Consider the following 16,824-nt stretch of genomic DNA (forward strand, 5'->3'; position numbering starts at 1 on the left):
GCCCATTGAGGGGTTCAGAAATCTAAATTTTAAATAAGTGGTCCAGGTAATCCTGTGATCTTACACATTTGGGGAATACTGCAAAATATGGTACTATGTACAACCACAAGCAAACCTATTCACCTGCCCGTCACTTACCTATACACAGCATTTCTGCTGTACAGAAACCAACCTTCAGTGAATTTTTTCATGTCTACAGTTTATTAATGGTATAAAGTGTTTAAAAAGTAGGAGTGATAACTTCTAGAGGGATTCAGAATTTAAATTTACATTTCAATTCTTTTGTTAACCATTATTATTGTTCTCAAACTTCAGGAGGCATAGAATCATCTCAAAATGATTAAAGTAGAGATGCCCAGGCCCCCCAGAGTCGCTGATCCTGTCTGTTAGGAACAGATGGAATCTACATATGCAACAAGCAATCCCAGGTGATATTATCACTTTCAGGCACGCTTGCATCCTCCTCTTACTTTCTATGTGTCTCCCAGCCTACTCCTCCTCCTACCACTTACTTATCTTTTTTCACCTTATCTTCTCCTCTGCTTTTCCTGCCTTATCTAGCTTTAATTAAGTGACAGAAAATATGATGTAACACTTAAATGTCATATATGTTTGGGTGGAGATTATCAGTACTGTTTGCAAATGCTCTTTGGTTTTATCACCAGCAAAATAAAAAGCATTGAAAGGATATCCTCAATGATTTCCCTTACTTGAAACAGGAAAACAAGTGAAAACAAACTGGCTAAGAATAGTATATCAAAGGCTCTCATTCTTAGCTGCACATTAAAATCATTTGAGAAGCTTTTAAATCCACCCCCAGAGATTCAGATTTATTTGGTTGGGTATGGTACCAGAAATTGGTATGGTCTTTTAAGTTCCCAGGTAATTCCAATGTGCAGGAAGAGCTTAGAACTCCCAAATTAGGTTCAGTGGAAGCCTATGCAAAGGTAATGACAAGGAAAGATATACCTCTGAGATCTAAAAACAATGGAGGGAGACAGGGACTTTAATGAAAAGAAGGAAGAAAAAGATATAATTATATATAACTGATGGAGGAGAAAACAGAGAGAAAGAAGGGTTGTCAGGGCAAAGAGAGAAAGAAATCAATGAAAATGAGCAGTACTTCCTTAATACCAGCTAAAAAATAAGGAGAGTTTAAGTGCAATTGAGGGTAAAGTATTTTAGATGGATTACAGAGGTGGTAAAAGGAACATTTATTGCTTCCCACTCCAAAAATAATGGAAAGATTACAGTCCATTTCTCCTTCCAGACTAAGACCCAGAGAGAAAAAGAACAAAAGTCAGAGCATAACTAGAGATGTTTTTATAAATGCCTATGCAAAGTGTGAAAAAAAGTGACCAGCAGATGGATAAATACTTTGCAATAATAAACCTTGAAGCTTGGAGCAGAGAGGGACAAACTAAACCAAAGTCAAGAGCACAATTAAGGGTAAGAAAAATCACTGCCAATAGTATTAGGCCTGAGAAGCCTCTAGAAAAGGTCATAGAACGTTTACATTAAACATAATCAGAAACAAAACCAAAGGAGAAAATGAATAGAAAGGTTTGCATTGCCAGAGTAATGGGAGGTTAGTGCCTATTGTTTTGGAAGGACATGCATAAAGGACATTGCACAAATATTCTTTGTTTCAACAATAGAGATATTTCTAAATTGGTGGACATTATTAAGTATAAAAAGATAAAGGACAAATATTGTTTAAAATCTGCAAAAAAAAAAAAACCCAGAAGAGCAACCTCATTCTTGGAAAAAAATGCAGGATTATTTTGCCTTATGCAGGAAGGCAAGATGACTAATTTTTAAATTCACTCATAAGAGAGGACACTGAGGACAAATATTGACTTTTCAATTCTGGAAAATCAACTCTTCAGAATGGGTCAATTTGAGATGACTCTCCCAGAATAGAACTTTTAATTCTAAATTAATTACACTCTTTAATGCAATGAAACAGTAGTGTACACACACACACACACACACACACACACACACACACCCCTTTTTGCCCATCTATTAAAACCTTTTATTTTTCTGCTCTTCACCACCCTTAGCCCTTTACTCACAGTCTGACATTTTGAAAAGAGAGTATTTGTAACAGTATGAAATGTAATAAAAAATAAAATTCAATAATGCATCAAATCAGCTGAATAAAATTGTGTTACATTAGTTACAGTTCCATTTGTTAGGTGACTTTGTAAAAATTTTCCATCAAGCTAAAAATGTAAGAAAAAAGAAATAAATGAAAAAATGAAGAAATATACCATTAGCACATACAGTTTTTGTCTTCCAAATATAACGTTTTTGCTTGAGATATCAGATATATGGGATGAGTAGGGCAAATGTATGTGGAAAAGTGCTTGTTTTGAATTCCTCAGTGTGTCTAACATGCCTTCTGGGGCTTTGTTGTCCATTTCCTCTCTTGTCTGGGGTTAGAAAAACCACTGGGTCATTTTAAGTCCACCTTTTACTTCACACAATGACTATTTGGCACTAATGACCACTCCATACTTAAAACTCTTTACTTTCTTGTGTTTCATGGCAGTTCTTTACACTGACACCCATTTTTCTTCTCTGGCCATTCTCTATCAGTCTCCTTCCTGATTTTTCTAACTTTGCATTTTGTGGGCAATATCATTTAAATCAATAAATTCCAATACCACTAATGATCATCAAATCTATACCTCCACTCTAGGCCTCTCTTTTATCTCCAGACCCACATATCCAGTTCTCTATTGAACATCAGCACCTGATGTGGAATTCAGTAATATTTCTTTGAGCACATCCTCTTTCCTCCAATATTGGCTCCATTTAAAGCGTATCTCAATCATATTAATGACTGTAATCCAGTTTCCCAAGGTGAAAATCTTGCAGTCACCATATGCTGAAGTTGACCATATAATTTAATTTTTCATTAGAACTACGATATGTTTGATAATGAAATGGGAACTCAGTAAATATGCTGGTCAATTAGGATGTTCAGTTACACTAGAATTGTCCTCCCTTTACTTAAACTAATTGGTCACTGAGTCTGGAAAACTTCTTGATATTTTTCAACCCCATTTCCTCTTATTCAGGTCCTGATTATCTCATCTCTAGACTATTTCAGGCTTAACTCATCTTTCTGCTTCTAACAATAAGTGCTTTTAACACTGCTGTTGAGGTTAGTTTTCTAGATCCCAAATCTGATGTTATCCCTTGTTTAAAATCCTTTGCTGTCTCCTACCTGCCTTTCAGGATAATATTGTACCTCTTTAATATAATATATACATGTAAGCCCTAAATTATCTAATTCCCAGCTACTTTTGAACAATAGGTTGCATAATAGTTTAAAAACAGAGCCTGGTGTGTGCCTAGGTTGCAGAAAGCTAGAATGAGCACTGTTATCTCCCAACAGTTAGAAAAATCTGGATTAACTACAAAGTCATAGCTTTTATTGACTCCGTCAGATTGCTGAGATAATTATGAGGCAATGATGTAATCTGAATCCCAAAGACAGGCAAGAAGAAATCCAAGAAGAGATGGAACGTAAGGACTTTCTCACCTGAGGAATAGCACGGGAGGAAGAAGCATTATCTACCATATAAGAAGATAAGAAGAAATCAGGTTAACAAAAAATCAATGAGTTCCTGTAATCAAGTGTGGACTACTATGACAATCTCTGGAAGTTCTAGATCCAAGTGGAATTTGCACACATCATAGTTTCTTTTCCATGGACCTTCATTCATTGCTTGTAAGAAAGACTGAGAGACCAAAAAGAGCCCCCCAATGTAGTGCAGACATGAAGAAGGAGATTGGCCATCACTGAGGGAAAGGTATGGAACCCTACACCCCTACCCTCAGCCTTCTCACATATGGAGCAAAAGTCTAAAGCCACTGGGGAAGGCCAGCAAACTCTGTCACCTTTAGGGTACAGGTGAACACCCATTGATGTTACAGGAAGGATAAAGGAAAAAATCCCTCTACATTAGAGAAAGCAGCAGAAAAGAGTCTGAGACCCAGCATCCTATTGTAATACCACTAGCAAAGGGGGAGAAAACACTCCTAACAGATACAAGTTAGACTTTGGCTGACGTGGGGAGAAGTTAGACTTTGGCTGACGTGGGGAGAAGGGGCATAAATCCTCCCCTGGGCTCAGGCACACCTGATCTGCTTAAGATCGAGACTGGACTGGAATGACAGAGAATATGTCTATCCCTACCGGAAGCCTAAACTATAACAGGTAACAGGCTACAAAAGTCTGTTGCTGCAGTAGGGGAAGAGCACGTGGAGAGAGACAGAGAGAGAGAGAGCATGTGCACTCCCTTTGTTGTACAGGCATTCAGAGAACTGAGGGTAGAACAAAATCACTGAGGGAGGAAATAAAACCTTGTGGTACTCTAGCCCTCACCCTAAGCACAAGGCAATGCTAGAGGAAATTGAAGCCTGTGGTACACTGACAATAATCAAAGCCAAAACAAAATCCAAATTTGGCTCAGCTTCTTACTGGATTGACTCAATACCCACACTAATGGCCTGAGGGAAGAGTGCCCATTTCTTTTTCACATGTAACACTTCTCAGGTCTAAATGTTATTTACCTGAATCTCTACTGGTTTACACATTATGTCCATCATGTAACAAATAATTATGAGACACACAAAAAAGCAAGGGGAAAAAATATAGTCATTGTCAAGAGACATAGCAATCAGAAGAACCAGACTTAAAATGACCTGGATGTTGGAACTATCAGACGTAATATTTAACATAATATTATTTATAATAATCAAAAAGTAAAACAACAAGAAAAATGTCTACCCACCAGTGAACAGATAAACTGATTATGAAACCCACATAATGGAAGCTATTGAAGCAATAGAAAAGAAAGAACTTCGGATATATGCCACCATATGGATGAATATCAAACGCATTTGTCGAAATTCCTAGACTGTCAACACTTAAAAGTTGAATTTTATAATATGTACATTTTACCTCAAAAAAAGCTGAATTTGAAAATAAAATCAGGGGAAAATTTCTGTCTGCCTGGTTTTGAATCTGACTCTACAAGCTATTAACTATACAACCTTAATCAACTTATGTAGCCTTTCTCTGCCTGCATTCCTACATCTATAAAATAGGGAAAACAATGAAGACAGGATACCTACCTCACAGAGGTCCTGTAAAGAGTTAAAACATGTAATATACATATAACAAACTACTACTTAAATATTTGCTATTATTACTAATTTTCCAACCTCATCACCCACCAATGCCATGTGGTAGCATGAATCTAGACATTCTAATTATTTAAGATTCCTCTAATCCATCCTATAATTTCATACCATGTTTTTAATACTTAACTTCTTGGAATGTGCTTTATCATCTTACCCACAATTCCCAGCAGTACAAACTTCTCACCATTAAAGACAGAGTTTATGTCTTCTCTGTAGGCCTTCTCTGCCATTTTCCACTGCTATCCAAGTGAAGGAGATTAATTCCCACTCTTCTTTAATACGTATCTCCATTTTTACACTAATCACACAATACTGTAATTATTTTTTGAATATTTTTCTCCTCTCATATTATGCCATTGAATAGAAGCCAAATTGTATTTAATATTATGTCCCAGATCTTAGTTCAGGGCATAACATGTGATAGATGCTCAATAAATATTGGAATGACTGAATGGATGTAGGAATCTATTATGGTTCACTTCAATCCTGGCTGGTAACTATTAAAATACCAAGACGAAAGAAGCACCATAGAAAGGAGTTATCTGGAATATCAGAGCATGTAAAGTCAATCAGTACAATAGGACATGCTCCTCTTAGAAGCTGGAATCTGCAAGAGGCCAGGAATTTCAGTGGTGGATTAGTGATCATGTAAGTGTCAGATATCACAGCAGGTAGAAGGAAAGACCCTTAACAGACTACTATAGGCAACTAAACAGAATCCAGTACATCAGAATCAGACTGCAAAAAGGCTTTGCGAGAGTCTGTTTCCATAAGCCTGCTGAGTAACCCAGGCTCTCAGCCTTACTAGCTTTATTAACTTGGTTTAAGTTAGACTTGGTCAACTTAAGGCTTGACAGCCTCATTTGCCCCTTTCGTAGAAAAGTTTGGTTGGTTCTTATCATGAATGTGTACAGTGCCAAGATCTGCCTTCACCTTTATTTCAGTCTCTAGGCATGACCTTGTTTTATGTTTCTGAACATTTGCAGGAGGCTTAGGGAGGTTACTGCCAGTAGAGGCCAGTGACGGATCACCTGAGGGCATGATACAATGCTACGATGCAGGTGCAAAACTGTGAACTAGTGAGCATGTGGTATAGTGAAGAGGCAGAGCACTTCAGGAGTTGAGTAATTGCAACACACGTGATTCTGAAAACATGAAATGGTATATTTTAGTTCATGTGCTTAAGAAAATCCAGAAGTGACTCTCAGCGGGTGTCTGTTACCCCCAGTGACACCTCTGCTAAGGACATGTCAAGAAAAGCCTTTGCTGGGATGAAGGAAGCGGCTCTCACGGAAACTCCCAAACATACTAAGAGTCTATTTCTTTCTACCATCATTTGATCCTTTCCTGTCAAATAAACTGTACTCCACAGAAATTTGGAATTGCATTTTTATCCTGCAGCAGCTCTGCTATCCTTCAGTGGGAGAATATAGTCATTTTCTCATAAGATTCTCTTACCTGTGGTTATTAAGCTGACAAACCACTCTAGACCAGTATTTTGCAGATACTCTCATCTGGGTGAGCCTTTGATTCTCTGATCTATATTAGAGGTCAAAATAGTTCAAAAATTTAAGCATTTGGACAGGTAGAATATGTATTCAGGAACTAAGGAGCATACAGATTTTGGAAATTTATATATATAAAATGCTGAGGCCTAAAAACTCTTGCTATCTGATCTCAGGAACTAAAAATATTTGGAAAGCAAACAATACTTTTATACATTATCAGTTTGGACAGATTTCTTGTGTAGATCAATATGCAACTTATGTTTATTATTGAAGTATAAAATATTTATTTATCTCCTCTTAAATGTTTGGAATTAAAGATGAGTGAGATTTTTTCTGTCAATGTTGAGCTCACAGTCTGGAGTAAGAGGTGTTGACTGCTATGCTGAAGGGCAAATGACAATATGACATAGTCATATATAGTTAGGGCTAGTCGTCAAGATGCCATAAGGTGACCCTGGTTTTAAACCAAGTTTATCTCCCAATAAGGTGTTTTCTTGCCCCAGCTAAATTTAGTCATATGTCAATGTGTCTGTGAGCTATGAGCTGTTAGCTACTAGAAGTTTAAGAAAGAAATATGCCCACAGGGATTTAGGTAACAGAGGTCAAAGCATTTGTCAAAATTTTCCTGGAATGAAACACTGATGATCTGAACATTTCCTTGTATATAAATTTTATCTCTAAAGAATTAAATAGAACAATAACTATTGAACTCTAGTTAATGATATGCATGCTGAAGTGTCATGTTTGCAACTAACTTTGAAATGCATCCCCAAAAAAGATAAATTGTAGGATGGGTAGAGGGACATGTATGTGGTAAATCCAGTATAGTAAAAGAGTAACTGTAGAATCTCAATGGGAGAATATTATTGTATGTTACACATTTTAATAATTTAATTTTGAAAAAAAAAGGGACCAGCCAGGTCAAGAGTGGGAGCTAAGGGGAGCTATCATAAAATAAAGCTCAATAAAATACAACAAAGAGACTTAAGTCTGGTACCAATTTGGCAAAGAAGAATTATCCTATCTATAAGATGAATGTGAAAATCAGATTCCAAGATAAAAATCTGGGTTTGAAGCCAATAAAAGTCGATCAAAAAGCAAAGACAGAAGTTCACAGGTTCACAGGAACACTGATGGACAGATGTTACTTTTTTTTCTTTTTGCCTTAGACCTTGTCCCCAAGAGCATGTCTTTCTCAATTTTGAATGCAAGGTCTTCCAAACCAAGCATTTCATAAACATACTTGAACAAAATTTCCTAATTAACATATATTTTCTGATTGTATATAATGCATCAAGATAGGCAATCATGCTTCATGATAAGCTTCCAATTGGATAAAACCCAAAATCACACTCTATCCTTAAAAGAAATCATTTCAATTGGGTAATAAGTGCTCACAATAAGCAGTTTTCCATGATTACAAAAAAAAAAAGTTCTGATTGGGAAAATATGCTTACTATAGCAAGCTCTATGTAGCAGTTACATAAATTGTCCTTCATTTCTCATCCAATATACAAAATTGTTAGCTTTCTATACTTCTTATGTGGTTGTATGTCCTTCTCTGAAGGGTCCCATGACCTGGGTAACAGAGCATAGATAAACAAAGGCAGAAACAGGAGGCATGCTGAAAAATGGGCAGAATTATTCCCCTTAAGTCTCTCCTAGCTATGAAAAAGCTCTAGAATGTTTGGGATTAATATCCACCTGATATTCATTTCTTCTTCCCCCCTTCCTTGCCTGGTATGAGGTTGATTTTCAATAAATGTGGTTAAATGAATGACTGATATAATTGGTAATCAGAAAGTTAAAGGGGGAGACGAGTCCAAATTTAGGGAAGAATAGTACTGATATTAATAAACATATATTTGGTAATAGAAATAAAAGAAAACATATAACAAGCCTGTGTAAAAAATGGTTATGGTAAGTCAAGAAGAGAATTAAAATCAAAGTTTAACTTATTGCTGGAACTAATGGTAAAGATTTAAAAGAGCAGTGTTCAGTTTCAACATTCAACCTCTTCTTTCCTCCCCAAACGCTGTTACCTGCTTCTTCCTCTCAACATCACAGTGAACTGAACAAAGAAATGAGCCAGAATTTAAGACCATTATCTGCAGGAGCAGCAAAAACTATAAAGGTCTCATCAACAGGCCTGAAATGTTGATTAATTTCTGGGAGATATGAGGCTTGTCAGCCTTACAAGATAAGGTTGTTGTGCTGTCAGCTCGTTACACAACGCGAGCAAAAGCTGCTCAATGAAAAAGTGGGCAGTTTTCATCCAGTAAGTGTCTGTGTTTGTCCTTCTCTAAGGAACAGACCTGCCTCTGAGTCCCTGCTACTCTCTCTCATTGGCAGGAGCAGCCTGTGGGGAGTGTGGCTTCCATTAAAGTGGGGCAACAGATGTCAGAATACAGCAGCTGGGGCTCTCCGTGAGCTCTGCTCCTTGCGGCCCAGGCCTGACTGTCCACTCTCACGGCCTCCATGGCCCACACTTGCTCCACCCTACAGATTCAAGGAAATCTCCTCCATTGTCCCCACGGGCCTCTCTTCCTCAGGAAAATTTTAAATAATGTCAATAATTTGAATTTTGAATAGGGAGGTTTGTGAGAAGAAGAATAGATAGCCCCAGCCTCTGCAGTCGATCTGGGGGCCACCATTGTTCCCCATTCTCTTCCTCCTCCATTATCTGTTTCAAAATCCCCTCATCCTGGGCTATCACCTTGCCAGTTAATGGTGTTGTGTACATGATGGTATGACCTAAACCTTCATTTCTGAAGGCAGTAAGCGTTTGACAATTACCCTCTTGGTCTGGTGTTGCTGCACTTGTCCATTCACAGTTACAGTGGGGCTGACTCCCATTTGTAAGAGCAGCCCTACCTCATCCTGGGATCAGTGTCAATTTCCCATGCTGGTGACTCCTCTTCTTTCCTCTGGGGCCTGGGAGCAAAGAATCCAAAGTGTCCAGGCACCTCGATGGTACCCACAGTATATAACTGCCATTAGGAGGCATGGGAACAGCATCTGCCCGGTCAGAATCTATTGCTTCTTGCTAGATGAGACAACAATTTCTGGTGTGATAACAGGTATTACTTTTGTGATATCTTTCGGACTTTTTCTTTTTAATTGGAATCCTAATGTCATAAAATCACTTTGGAATGAGCTATAATTTTCCCTCCTTCCAATGCACACTCAGATTGTTGAAAGAAATAAATGAAATAATGCATGCAAAAGAGATTAGTGCTTAACACAAAGTAGGACTAAATAAATATTGAATCTTTATCCAAATCTTTCCCGATGATAAGCTATATTTATAATGAACACTGTATTTAATATTGCTATTATAGCATCAGTTTTTCATTTAACACACAATAATAACAATAAAAAGCCAATCTGTGTCACACACAGAGCTTGGCATGAGCATGAAAAGGAAGGGGTTGCCTTTAAAACATTTAGCATTGAACTCTGCGTTCTTGTGCCTCTCTTTTATACTCAGTCTATAAACATGCCACGGTGGCCCATGGCTTACACAAATAACTTAGACCTTACCACTTAACAAAAAGTTAAAATATCCTTGAACATTTGAACATACTATTATTGAAATGAGGGCATTTGTTTTTTTCAGGAGAAGTTACCAAAAAATGCATTACCCCAGAGTCGTTTCATCATATTGTTTGTAGTTTGGTAAGTAGCACAGTTTTCAACTGGTTCATAATGGATGTTTAAATTTGCATCTAGATGTTACTCATATTTTGGATATTTAATAAAGCAAACAAGTATTCATCTTCCTGAAACTTTCTGTATTAAAAATATGGGATTTTTTAATTTCAGTGGCTGATTAAAACTTTTCACTTTATATCCTCTGTGGTTTACACTGTCTGATATTAATTAGCAAGAATTCATTAAAAAAGAGTGTATAGTATATCTCAGTGAAAAATCAGTACCATTAGTAACACCAAATTCTCATTCCCCAGAAGCAAAAAAAAAAAAAATATATATATATATATATATACTTTTTCTTTGGTCTCTCTCTTGGCCCTGTCACAATATCTTGAATATTTTGCTTTAAATAACATTCCTACCATGGTATTCTGTACAATTACAGTAAAAGCTCTATTCTTATTAAAAAAATCAGCTTTGTAGCAGTGTTTAATTTACTGGAAAAAAAAAAGACTATTTGAGCAATGAGAAATCTCCTTTAAACAAAAAAAATATCAGTTGAAGAAAAGAAATAAACATCTTAAATCTTTACAGTGAAAAGGTGAGACAAGGAGAGTCAGAGGAAGAAGGATAAAAGAATGGGCAAGGGAAGAAACAACAGGAAATCAGAACATAATTATTATGAGATATACAATGTTGGGGACATTTTCAAAGAACTTTTATTCCATGTTATAGTTCAAACTTAGCATATAAATAGCAAGTTCCAAAAATGGAACTTTAAACTATTTTCTCAATTATTGGTTTGGAGTTTGGAAGGGATGCAGTTCCGAGATTGTTCCTACTGACTAAAACATAGAAGGGGCCAGGACAAAAGGTTTTTGGAGGCTGACTCCAAAGAATTTTTAAACTTTTTTGTCACTTTTGAAATGGATGGTTTTATTATCATTTTTATAAATAATCCACTCTTCCAGAAATATTAAAAGAATAAATAATTTCATTTTATTTTGTACATTATTATTTTCAGGATAGAAAAGTAGTGCTTATAATTTCGTGACCACAAAATAATAAATTAATTTGTATTACACTATAATGGATTGGGACCAGCTCTAGGGACTGAGCAAAGAGGGCAGGTTTTACGGGTGCCCTAAGGGAAGAGGCTCCAAAATCTTACTAATGAATACATTTCCCATGTCGGCAGGCCGTGGGACCTGAAATTCTCAGTAGAGCCATTGTCAAAATTAAGGATTCCAGAAAGCATCAATAACAATGCAAATATTTCACCAGCAGTGAAAATACTAACCTACTATCATTAATTTAAAAAATTATAAATAGCTAGCTGCCACTTCTTAAAATGCATGAATTTACTGAAAAGACATGAGAGGGAAATGCAGAAAGAATGTGTCAGGTCAGGTGTGGACTCAGGATACTGAAATAGCTTCTGAGATTGTGAAAGTGTAACAAATAAATCTGTGTTAGGTATTGTCATCTGGCACCTCTGTGGAATGTTCTACTCTCTTCCTGTTTAATCCCCCCACCTCCTAAATCACAGGGGCTGTATGGCTAAAAACTACATTTCTCAGATGCCCTTGCAACTAGTTTTCTGGATGAGATTAGCTTCCACCATTGAGATGTCCTCATTAGAGTTTAGAAAATGAAGGATGTGGGGGTCATTCTTCCTTATTTAGTGGAGCAGGTCAATAAACAGAATGCAGCAGATGTGCCACGTGCAAGAGCTTCCTTGTCTGTCTACATCATTGAAATAGATGTGGGTGAAATGCCTCTGTGAGGTTGGCAGTGGTGCAGCACTTTCCTGACCACGAGGTGGCAGTAGCACTTCTTGACCTCTAACTTCTCACTCCAGAACAATTTTGTAAGCACCTAAATTCTGGTACTGAATTCCTTTCTGCTTAAAAACACTGAGTGAAAAACAAAAAGCAAACCACTGAGTGCTTCTATTCCCTGCCATCAACACTGACAAACAAGCTCCAAGGAGTCAGGAATTAGGAATACTAAAGAACAAAGAAAGAAGGAAAATAGATGCAAAGCACCTGTAGCAACGCTAGCTAAACAAAAGAGTTGCTTCAACCAGGGAATTTATATGTGCCACTTAATAGGAAAGTAGCCAATCCCCATGAAATACAATTAGAATCCTCTGGACACAGTAAGGAGTGTAAGAGGGCAGCTACAAGTACAGGGTATTTGGGAGAGGCCGACTTCATCTTAGCTCTGGATCTGAAGTGCCCGCCTAAGGGCAGTAGACTTAGATGGAACAGAGCAATAACCTGGTAGAAGGAAGGAGCAACGTGTGAGTAACTCACTCTCTCCACATGCAGCTTGTGGCTTGCTTGTATAGTTAATTAGAAAAGTTTGGCGCTGGGTAAGATTTTTCATTTATATGTCAGCTTTGACAATTCAACATTTTATGGCACTGATTGATAGCAGTGGCAAGATTATCTTTCAAACTTATGTGTTAAGAATGTTTTTGTTAAGAAAGGGGGAAGAAAACTTGGAAATAGAGGCCTAGGTCTCTTGCTACACATCTTTGGTAAGAAGTGGTAAAACCCTTATAGAAGATTCTGGGGACAAGTCTTACCAATTGTCTTTGGAGGAAATAGACTTATCCCTAGGGGAAGTAGCTAAGTGGATAGACAGAGAATTCCAAGCTGCTACAGGCATCATTTACGAAAACTAAATCTCTAAAGGGCCAACTAGAAAATTGCAACAGAAAGAAATCAAACTTTTTTAAAATTACTGTAATGCCTTTTCTTCTTGTTCCTGTCGTCACCTGAGCATATATGTTTATTCACAAAGTAACTTGCTTATGACCATTGATCATCGAAAAGACCACAGAAGTAGTCAAGGGCCGTGACCAGATGTCCAGGACATCCAGAGAGTAGTCTGTTTGTTGAAGAGCTAGGACACTTTATGGAAAAGTTCTGCAGAGGCTGGTGATCCCTGCTACATAGATCCTCAGATTAAATAAGGGTGTCTTTTTTTTTTTTTTTTTGCGGTACGCGGGCCTCTCACTGTTGTGGCCTCTCCCGTTGTGGAGCACAGGCTCCGGACGCGCAGGCTCAGCGGCCATGGCTCACGGGCCCAGCCGCTCCGCGGCATGTGGGATCTTCCCGGACTGGGGCACGAACCCGTGTCCCCTGCATCGGCAGGCAGACTCTCAACCACTGCGCCACCAGGGAAGCCCAGATAAGGGTGTCTTATCACTAGTTCTAGATACTGATGAATGGAAGGGATTATTTGGGTTGACCACAGATGCCCAATTATCTGCAAACATTTGTGAGCAGTCTCATCAAGATGGCAAATCAACTAAATTGATGCAGTGGGTAAAGGTGAGAGTTTGCCAGACTTACTCTGAGGGCAAAACTCTTATAGTCCCACTCTTTCCTTGACTAAGAAACAGAACCCTGCCTCTGAAGCACAGGAATATGTATTCTTAGGTTGTCATATGATGATCAAAAAGAGATACCCAATTTAATGCTAGTAACTGACCATGACAGAAGCTGTGAAGGGGAGTTCTCCAATCTCAAGCATCTTATGTAGCCATGCTCTTGGATGCCAAGAAATTATTCAGGTGACACACCTGATTTACTCGACCTGTTATCATTCATGGTTCTAAATAATGAGAAGATCTGTGATATCCAAAAGAAAGGTGGTACTATATAGGTGGAGGGAATTACAGAAGAATAAAAAGAACAATAACCAGCTTTATTGGGTGGGCTTTTAGAAGGCCGCTGAACAGTGTAAAGAAGAAGGGGGAAATTGACAGAATCCCTACCCCAAAACTCATAACATATTGTCATCTTTTGGGAGCTAAGAGAGCATCTTCAAAGCTAAATTTGACCCTTGCTCCTCAAAAAAAGGCCCCTTCAAATTCACGCCATATATTGCAGCTTGGATAAATTCAGATTTGCCTATTTCAGGATCAAATAAGGTATAGCAATGTCTGCCTGTTACCAGGTTTTAACTGGACATGGTTAGTATTGCTTGAGTCCTTCTTGGTAATAAATAATAAGCAACAACAATTACCTTTTTGGTAGTAAATATTAAGATGGTAGCAAGAGATCACTACTTTAAATAAGAAAATGGTTGAAACTAGAGTATTGATTCCTATTAACTCTTTTTTTAAACAGCCATATCTAACTTAATAAATAAGACAGTCTGTTCATGGGACCAACATGGAGACAGACAGACTAACAGGGATTAAATAAAGAATTCCCCTTTGGATGAGATCATGAGAAGAAAGAAGTTAAAAGATTTACACATGCTTGTGTCCCAGGCATTACACATCAAATGCTTTTTCTGCATGTATTAAGATGATCGTATGATTTTTATCTTTTCTTTTATTAATGTAGTGGTTGTTGAACCATCCTTGCATCCAAGGGATGAATATCACTTATCACGGTGTACGTATCTTAATTTATTGTCGAATTCAGTTTGCCAACGTTTTGTTGAGAATTTTTGCATCTGTGTTCATCAAGGACATTAGCCTACAGCTTTTGTTTCTGGTAGTGTTCTTATCTGGTTTTGGTATCAGGCTAATTCAGGCCTCAAGAAATGAATTTGAAAGTGGTCCCTCTTCTTCAATTTTTTTGGAAAAGTTTGAGAAGGACTGGTGTTAATTTTTCTTTAAATGTTGGGTAGACTTGACCAGTGAAGCCACCTGGTCCTGGGATAGAAAAAATTTAATGTAATTAGCAAGTGGATCTTGGTAGCCCAGGGAGAAGATTGTAATGTACGCTAGCGGTGCTATTGGTACCCTGCCCAAATACCCCTTAAGGTGAGGAGTACACATTCCCTAGCTTATGTGAGTGTTAGCAAATATCAACTCACACCTGCTCCCCTATCTGGAGAATTTCCCTCAGCCAAATGGAAGCCAGTTTGACTGGGAGGCTACAGGCCAGCCCCATCCATCTCCCTGAGGTAGAACTTGGCCAAAGACTTTCAATCGACTGCTCTGCCTGCCTCTAGCTGGACTATATCTATAGTACCTTTCCCTAAAAACTTCACAGTGATATCACACTAGGCACTCTCCAGACCCAATTCTTTTCCCCCCACCATATCCTGCTTCCCTCACTTTCTCCTGAGAGCGTTCCCACAATAAACACATGTGTAAGAATCCCTATATCAAGCTTTGCTTCTACGCAACCTGACCTGTAAGGCTTGGGAACAAAATTAACATAATAGGAATCTGAGCAAACGAGGAACCACAGGAGTAGAGTGAAGGCAGGCAGACGGAAGGCAAATTTTCTCTACTCAACCATTTAACATGGGTTTACACGAAAGAGAGTCAGTGCCACTGGACATATATACAACAAAAGTATTCAAAAATTACTGAAGAAATGAGTGAATTATAAACACAGAAGCAAACTACTATAAAAGTAACACAGGCAGGTGGAGCGCCCGGGGGCCCCAGGCGGCGTGGAGAAGGAAGGCAGCCCCGCCCTGGAAGCCGACCTGGCCCGCGGCCCTGCGCACCCAGGCCCCGGCCCCGGCCTCCACCTCCGTAGCCCGGCCGCTGGTGCCTAAGACCACAGAAGGCGCTGCTGCTGGAGCTCGAGGGACTGCAAGGGGAGCCGGTGGAGGGCTTCCGGGTGACCCTGCTGGACGGGGGCGACCTGTACAACTGGGAGGTGGCCATCTCCGGGCCTCCCAACACCTACGACGAAGGCAGCTACTTCCAGGCGCGCTTCAAGAGCCCCATCGACTTTCTTACTCCCTGCCGGCCTTTCGGTTCCTGACCAAGATATGGCACCCCAACAACTAGAGACTGGTCCGTCACTCAGTTTGTGACGCCCCCCCCCCGCCCCGAGCGGTGAGCTGCCCTCGGCGCGGTGGGACCCCACCCAGAACGTCTGGACCACCCTCCTCAGCGCCACCTCCCTCCTCCACCAACACAGCGCCTCACCTGTCAACTTGGACTCCGTGATGCGCAGGAAGCAGGAAGCGGGAAGCGAGTGAAGGCAGGACCGGCAGCGCGCGGACGTCACTCGCAAGCAGGTCCTGGGAACCGAGGCGGAGCGGCGCGGCGTGCAGGCCGAGTCCTGCGACTGGCCGAGTCCTGCATGACGACCGAGGCCCCGGCGCCCACCAGGGCTCAGAGCTCTTGCACAGGACGACGACTACGAGGGAGTACGCCGACGCCGACGCCGACGCCGACGCCGACGCCGACGTCGACAGCTGCTTCCGGCACGACGAGGACGACCCGGGCAACGAGGGGTCCTGACACGACGTTCCCCACGTATAGACTTACAAATTTTACCTCAAAAAAAAAAAGGTAATATAAATATCTTAGTCATATTAAATAATGTATGCCTCAGAATGCTGTTGCGAAATTTTAGAGCAATCTCTTATGGCCTTCAACTACTGCTTAGCGATTATCACAGTTTCTGTGAGTCGTTGGTTTAAAACCTCTGGATTAAACCCA

At 39.4% G+C, this 16,824-nt stretch overlaps 1 pseudogene; it reads left to right on the forward strand.

Moving 5' to 3' along the window:
• Nucleotides 1–9,633: 9,633 nt before the first annotated feature.
• On the forward strand, nucleotides 9,634–16,623 carry LOC114895896 (annotated as a pseudogene).
• Nucleotides 16,624–16,824: the final 201 nt, after the last annotated feature.

This window comes from Monodon monoceros, unplaced genomic scaffold (genome assembly GCF_005190385.1).
Source record: "Monodon monoceros isolate NGI ecotype Baffin Bay Population unplaced genomic scaffold, NGI_Narwhal_1 Super_Scaffold_15, whole genome shotgun sequence".
In the NCBI taxonomy this organism is placed as follows: domain Eukaryota; kingdom Metazoa; phylum Chordata; class Mammalia; order Artiodactyla; family Monodontidae; genus Monodon; species Monodon monoceros.